Source organism: Triticum dicoccoides, chromosome 7B, assembly GCF_002162155.2.
Source record: "Triticum dicoccoides isolate Atlit2015 ecotype Zavitan chromosome 7B, WEW_v2.0, whole genome shotgun sequence".
NCBI lineage: Eukaryota > Viridiplantae > Streptophyta > Magnoliopsida > Poales > Poaceae > Triticum > Triticum dicoccoides.
In genome coordinates, this window is record NC_041393.1 from 194,571,265 (window position 1) to 194,578,838 (window position 7,574).

The following is a 7,574-nucleotide window of genomic DNA, read 5'->3' on the forward strand; positions in this document are numbered from 1 at the left end:
TGAAGAAATTCTCTCATGCTTCACTTATATTATTTTGAGAGTGAAATTTTGAACAAATATGTGCTCTCACACTTCACTTAAATTTATTTGAGAGCTTATTATTAGCAATGAAAATTTGCTTTAAAAGAATTTGGTCCCAAAGTGATAGATATTTAGGAGGGATATAATAAAAACTTTCATGAAGATCATTGGACATAAAAACTTGATTGCCTACAATAGTTTTGCGATATGGAGACAGTGATATGTGCGTCATGTTGGTGAGTAATTATGCTTTAGTAAGAATATTGGTATTAAGGTTTGTGATTCCCTATGCATGCACATTAAGTCAATAGTTATGCAATGAAGTTATATCCTACTTGTGTGGCATTATTCAGTGTTAGTTATGTTTAATGTTGGTTTATGATGGTTTTTCGTTTTTTGGTTTGTCGCTTCACAATCTATTTGCCAGCCTCCATTTGTGCTAAGTGAGAATACTACTTGTGCATCCAAATTCCTTAAACCCAAGTTGTGCCAAATGAGTCCACCATACCTACCTATATATGGTATTCCCATGCAGTTCCAAGTAAATTAGTGTGTGCCAACTCTAATTTTCAAAATAAACTTCTCTTTTGTGTGCTCGTACCGCTCATGAAGTGGCAAGAGGTAGCCGATATTTTCCATGCTAGGTATGTTATTCTCAAGATGAGTGTTAATTCACTTGCCATTGCACAAGAGTGTGGCGGTAATAGGTATGCCCAGTCCCAAAATGCCAAAAAAATACTATAATAAATTCCTTTGGTATGTGTTGGTATGGAAGGCACCCGTGGATACAGCTAGCCATGGATTGTGAAAGAATGGTGGAAAAGGAAATAAATTTTATTTTATGTTTGGGAACCGCCTATGATTTATCTAGCATGGAAGATGTTGGGAACACTTAGTCATTTTCGTTGACAAGAAAAGCATGCCACCCAAAAAAATTGATCTCTCAATTTAAGCTTTGAGCTCTGACACCTCTACAAATCTCTACTTCCCTCTGCGAAGGGCCTGTCTATTTACTTTTATGCAATTATTATTATTTTTATTGAGTCTCCATCTTCTCTTATAAAGCACCAACTATGGAACATTATCACACTTGAGCATTGGATGTAGCTAATATTCGAGTATGTTTCATGAATGGATCAATGATTGAGCATAATGGGCTAGGGATAGCTTTCTTTAGTATTGATATTTTAAAAGACATGGTTACTTGTTGATATGCTTGACTATTGATGTCCTTGAGGGAGTCCTGGATAAGGGGGTATCCGGACAGTCGGACTATGTACTTTGGCCTGATTGTTGGACTATGAAGATACAAGATTGAAGACTCCGTCCCATGTCCGGATTGTACTCTCCTTTGCGTGGAAGGCAAGCTTGGCGATCCGGATGATAGATCTCCTTCTCTATAACTGACTCTGTGTAACCCTAGCCTCCTCCGGTGTCTATATAAACCGGAGGCTTTTAGTCCGTAGGACAACACAATCATAATCATAGGCTAGCTTCTAGGGTTTAGCCTCTACGATCTCGTGGTAGATCAACTCTTGTAATACTCATATCATCAAGATCAATCCAGCAGGAAGTAGGGTATTACCTCCATCGAGAGGGCCCGAACCTGGGTAAACATCGTGTCCCCAGTATCCTGTTACCATTAGCCTTAGACGCACAGTTCGGGACCCCCTACCCGAGATCCGCCGGTTTTGACACCGACATTGGTGCTTTTATTGAGAGTTCCTCTGTGTCGTCGCTGTAAGTCTCGATGGCTTCTCCAACCTTCAACAACGCAGTCCAGGGTGAGACTTTTCTCCCTAGACAGATCTTCGTGTTCGGTGGCTTTGCACTGCGGGCCAATTCGCTTGGCCATCTGGAGCAGATCGACAGCTACGCCCCTGGCCATCAGGTCAGGTTCGGAAACCTAAACTGCACCGCCGACATCCGCGGAGACTTGATCTTCGACGGACTCAAGCCCACGTCAGGAGCGCCGAACGATCACGATGTGCATGACTTAGATCTGCCGTCGGACAGTATTCGGGATGTCGCGCCTGCTACCGCTCCGGACTTTGATCCAAAGCAGATCGTGCCATCCGAGGACGGGTGGATGGACCCCGCCACAGAGGTCGCACACTCATCAGCATTAGAGCCGAACATAGATTCCACTCCTAAGGAAATCTGTGTCGTCGGACCCCCGGACTTGTCTCTAGCCGTAGGTTCCGGACCGCACGCATCCATGCCCATCGCAACTGATCAGGCACCAATCATGGAATTCACCATCGCGGATGCTTTTCAGCACTCACCCTTAAGCGGCGTGCTAAACTCTCTAAGGTCTCTTTCTTTATTAGAAGACAATGGTGACAATAAGGACACAACGGAGGACAAACCCCCCGGAGAAAAGCCAAAACGACGACACAGGCGCCGCTCTAAGTCCAGTCACAGTAAAAATGGCAATAACAACGCAAGAAAGGTTGACACTCCGGTCGACTGGAAGGGCAACAACGACCATATGGACCCAGTGATGGAGCAGGATAAGCCAGGTCACGCCGAACACAGCTCGGAGCAGACGCCTGATAACAGTGATCCCGAGGGCCGAACTCATCAAACCACCCCCGGAGAGGAAGAGAGTCCGGTCGACGATGCATTCATCATCCCAGAAAAATGTTTGGAAAAAGATCACCTCCGCAGAAGGCTTATTGCCACGGCGAGGAGCTTAAAGAAGCAGAAGTAAAGGCTTAACACTGCGCAGGACACGCTCAAATGAAGATGGAAGAAAGTGCTAGACACTGAAGAAAAATACGGTGATGATCGCCACACAAAGAGCTACCCAAAGCGCAAGCTACTGCTCGAATTCGACAATGAAGCCTTAGAGCCCATTCCACAAAAGAATACTACGGCCGATCAACCGGACCAACCACCTCATGGCCGCGATAGAGCAGTCACCGGTGCCGCACACAAGCCAGCCCACAATCTACGTGAGCTCTTGGACAAAAAGGCTGGTGCGAACAGGTCCATTTACGGATCTAGAGGACAAGTTCCGGCACAAGATTATGGTCACCAAAATCATAATGATCAAATACCAGTTCAGAATCAGACCCGGACACAACAACCGTCGACAGCATGCCACAACATGTCCAAGTACAGAGGGGCTGCACACCCCCTGTGTTTCACCGACGAGGTGCTGGATCACGAATTCCCACAGGGATTCAAACCCGTGAACATAGAGGCATATGACGGAACGACAGACCCTGGGGTCTGGATTGAAGATTTTATCCTTCACATACACATGGCTCGTGGGGCGACCTCCACGCCATCAAATACCTTCCCCTCAAGTTGAAAGGACCAGCTCGGCATTGGTTGAAAAGCCTCCCTGGAAACTCAATTGGAAGTTGGGAGGAACTTGAGGACGCTTTCAGGGAAAATTTCCAAGGGACCTATGTCCGACCCTCGGATGCAGACAATTTAAGTCATATAATACAACAGCCCGGAGAGTCAGCCCGTAAGCTTTAGAACAGATTTCTCACTAAGAAGAATCAAATTGTTGATTGTCCGGATGCCGAAGCCTTAGCGGCCTTCATGCATAGTATACGGGACGAGTGGCTTGCCAGACACCTCGGCCAAGAAAAGCCAAGGACGATGGCGGCCCTAACAAGCCTTATGACCCGCTTTTGTGTGGGCGAAGACAACTGGTTAGCACATAGAGGCACCAGCGACCCAGGCACATCCGAAATTCGAGATGGCAACGGGAAACCACAACGCAATAAGCACAAGCGTCGAAACAATGAAGAAAGTTCGGACAACACGGAGGTCAACGCCGGATTCAGGGGCCCTCAAACCGGTCAAAGAAAGAAGCCATTTAAGGGCAGTAATGAGGAACCGTCCGACCTGAATAAAGTCCTGGACAGATTGTGCCAAATCCATGGCACCCCCGAAAAACCTGCAAATCATACTCACAGAGAATGTTGGGTCTTCAAGTAGGCCGGAAAGTTAAATGCCGAACAAGGAAGGGAAACGCCAAGTGAAAACGAAGATGAGCCCCGACAACCAAACACTGGGGGACAGAAAAAATTCCCACCAGAAGTCAAAACAGTAAACATGGTCCACGCAACTCACATAGTGTTCGTGGGCCCCAAGTCCAACCCCTGGGAGGCCTGCCCGATCACTTTTGATCACATGGACCACCCGACCAGTATCCGGCATGGAGAATCGGTTGCCTTGGTGCTCGACCCAATAATTGATGGATACCATCTCACTCGAGTCCTAATGGACGGCGGCAGTAGTATTAATCTGATATATCAGGACACTATCTGCAAGATGGGGATAGACCCATCCAGAATAAGCCAGAGTAACACCACCTTTAACAGAGTGATGCCAGGCGTTGAGGCCCGCTGTCGGGGCTCCCTCGTATTAGAAGTGACATTCGGTTCTCCCGACAACTTTAGAAGCGAGGAATTACTCTTCGATATTGCTCCCTTCAGCAGCGGTTATCATGCATTACTCGGAAGAACGGCCTTCGCTTGCTTTAACGCAATACCGAACTATGCCTGCCTTAAACTTAAGATGCCCTGTCCACGTGGCGTCATAACGGTTAGTGGAAACATAGAGCAGGATGCGGCAGCTCCTGTAGCCGGACACTAAGTGGCCTCTCCCACCAGAATGCATGATCGGTCGTTCAAACCACAGACACGGCTAGACGAGTCTGGTGCACCACCATCAACAACAACCCGGATAAACCCTGGCTGGGTGCTATACATATATCCCCATAAATGGTACCAGGGGTTGTCAACACATAATAAAGCCCACAATTCGGCTTGCCTTATCAATAGGCCAGTATCTCATATTTCTAATATCCATTGAGAATAACCAACTTCCCGCACGCTTACTCCTCTATATGAGTTTTCATTTTTACAGAAACTACTCGTGCGACACCCTTCCAGGATACGGCACAACGAAGACAAAGGCGGAGACGTGCAGCAGGGCCCCGCTCAAAGGTTTCTCTTTAGATTAAGCCCCTGTGTAAACCTTCTTTATTGTCTTTTGTTGCTTGACATCCCATGGGTATTCCATACACCCACAAGGGACACTAGTGTTATAGGCTTTTCGCCACGATAGATCAATGCACGTACCTGGAAATACAGGGTCAGGGGCGTTACTCAGCCCAGTATATGTTATAAAGTCCGAATACCTTCGGGAGTGTTCAGCGTCGCGAGTTTGGCCTTATATGCATCAGCTCTGAATCATGTCTTTGGTCAAATGTTGGGTTAGCCCGGCTCCTGGGTTTGCTGCCTTACGTTCCGTTCTATCGGCTAAGGTGGCCAAAGGAGAACTACTACGATTGTGCCCTGGTTATTCCGGATGAGCACCTCGGTAGAGAAAGCCGAAAACTGACTGTCATGATACAGCGAGAGACTGGTCAACCACTCGAGGACTCATCGGAATCTATAGGATTCCTCCGCATCAACGAAGGACCGGTTTCCCGGTCAAGTACGTACGCGCACCGTATCCGGATGCACCCGGAAGTACCAGGGGCTACATAGTAGCCCCACCTTTCAACTCCTATGGCTAAGTGAAAGTGTTACAGCTATATAGTCTGGTTGCCTGGTTCGACGTGTGATCACCTCCTTAATGGACCAAGACGTTGGATCAAGTGTGTTTACGCATATTTTTTCGAACACCCCCGCATTATATGCGTGGGGGCTAAAGCCAACGACTGCTAACTTTCATGTTATATGCATACATAAACGGCCACACAGGAGACATTATAATACTTTCAGGCAAAAGTATAAAAACAGCCTCTATAATTAACACAGAATTGTTTACAATCAATAGACTTGTCACTCGAACATGACATTCTTCGAGCACTGAGCCTCTATTCTACGGGCACCTTCTATGACCTACTCAAAATAGTGCTCGGTTGGGTCTTGGCTTCCTGCCGGACCCTGGGTTGCAATGCTGGTGGTCTCCATATCCGCCCAATATGTCTTAACATGGGCAAGAGCCATCCGCGCACCCTCTATGCACGCCGACCTCTTCACGACATCAATTCGCGATCTGGCGCCAAATAGTTGCTGCACTAAACCAAAGTAACTGTCTGGCCTCGGTCCTTTCGGCCATAGATGGTCTATTACAGACCTCATTGCAAGACCGGAAAACCTATGGAGCTCGGCTATAGCGGCCATCTTCTCACTTAATGGCAATGAGCGCGTTGGAGCACTAAGTTGCGACCAGAATAGCCTTTCTATTTCATTATCTTTATGATCCTTGAATAACTTGGTCGCATCAGCCGTACTCTTCGCCAAGTCCGCATACTCATCTGCAGCGCTCCAAAGTTGATCCAAAGGAGCATACTTTGTATCTAAGAACTTCATCCGCAACAAATAGGGGTTTCCAGCCGCGATTTCTCCGGCTTGTTGAAGTTCCTCCCGCGCGTCTCTAATGTCAGAGCGCATCTCCTTAGCCGAATCCAGTGCCTTCTTCAGGTCAGCCGCCTTTGCCTGATTCTCCTTCTTGAGAAGCTCATACCGGCCGGCGGCGTCCCTCAGCTCCACAGCCATCTCGGCTATCTTTTCTTCGCTTCAGAGATGAGCAGCCTGTTCGACTCTCAAGTCTTTGGCTGCCTTTAGGGCAGCCGCATTGCTAACCCGGGCTTGTTCCTTGGCTAGGGCAAGTTCCGCCCTCAGGGCCTCAATGGCAGCAGCTCCGCCTGCAGCCACATCACATCATATTAATATTACAACCTTCTTACGATTTCCTAAACAAATAAGGAAATACGAGCGCATACTCTGCGACTCATCGAATCGCTTGTTTACAAGCGTGATGTCGGCATCCACCACGTCAATCTGTCGCCTCAATTCGGTGAATTCAGCGGTCTGGTCTACCGCCGGACCCTTAGCAACCTGCACATCAATACAAGTGCGATTATTACCTAGGAGTGTGATCCTCCGTTTGCCGCCATGGGCTGGCAACCACAATCTCAGGGGCTACTATCTATACAGAGCACATCTATCACGTGCGGTACAACCAAAAATTACGTATTTTGTTTCTTACCTCAAAGCCTTTGAGCAACCTTCTAAAAGCTTCATTTAACCCGCTTGTGGCGGAGGAAATTTTCTCCAACACCATACCCATTAGTGTACGGTGATCCTTCGAGAGAGTAGCTTACTCCAGGAGGCCCGTCAGTATGTTCGGCCAGGCACCGGACTCTCCCGGACCCTTCCCATTGTCCTCCACAGGAGCCGAACGCACTGGGCTCGGGACGGCCGAAGTGTTATCTTCTGGCCTCAGTGAATCTGGACTCCTCCATGACGACACCTCAGGGTCGCCTGCCCCATGGGGCAGAGAGGCGGGTGGGGTTTCACTCTCCATCATCTCCGGAAGAAGATCCCCCGAGGACGAACCCTGTTGAGACGAACTGCTAGCCGGACTGCAAAAAACAGGTCCTGGTTATTACTCTCAGAGGAAAAAGCAATAAGCTTCTTGTTTATTAACTTACAGCTCGGTGGAGGGCTGGCCCGTTAGCGGGCACGGTGCGGTAAGAACGCCCTTCGGGGCAGGGCCCTTTGGTGAAGTTT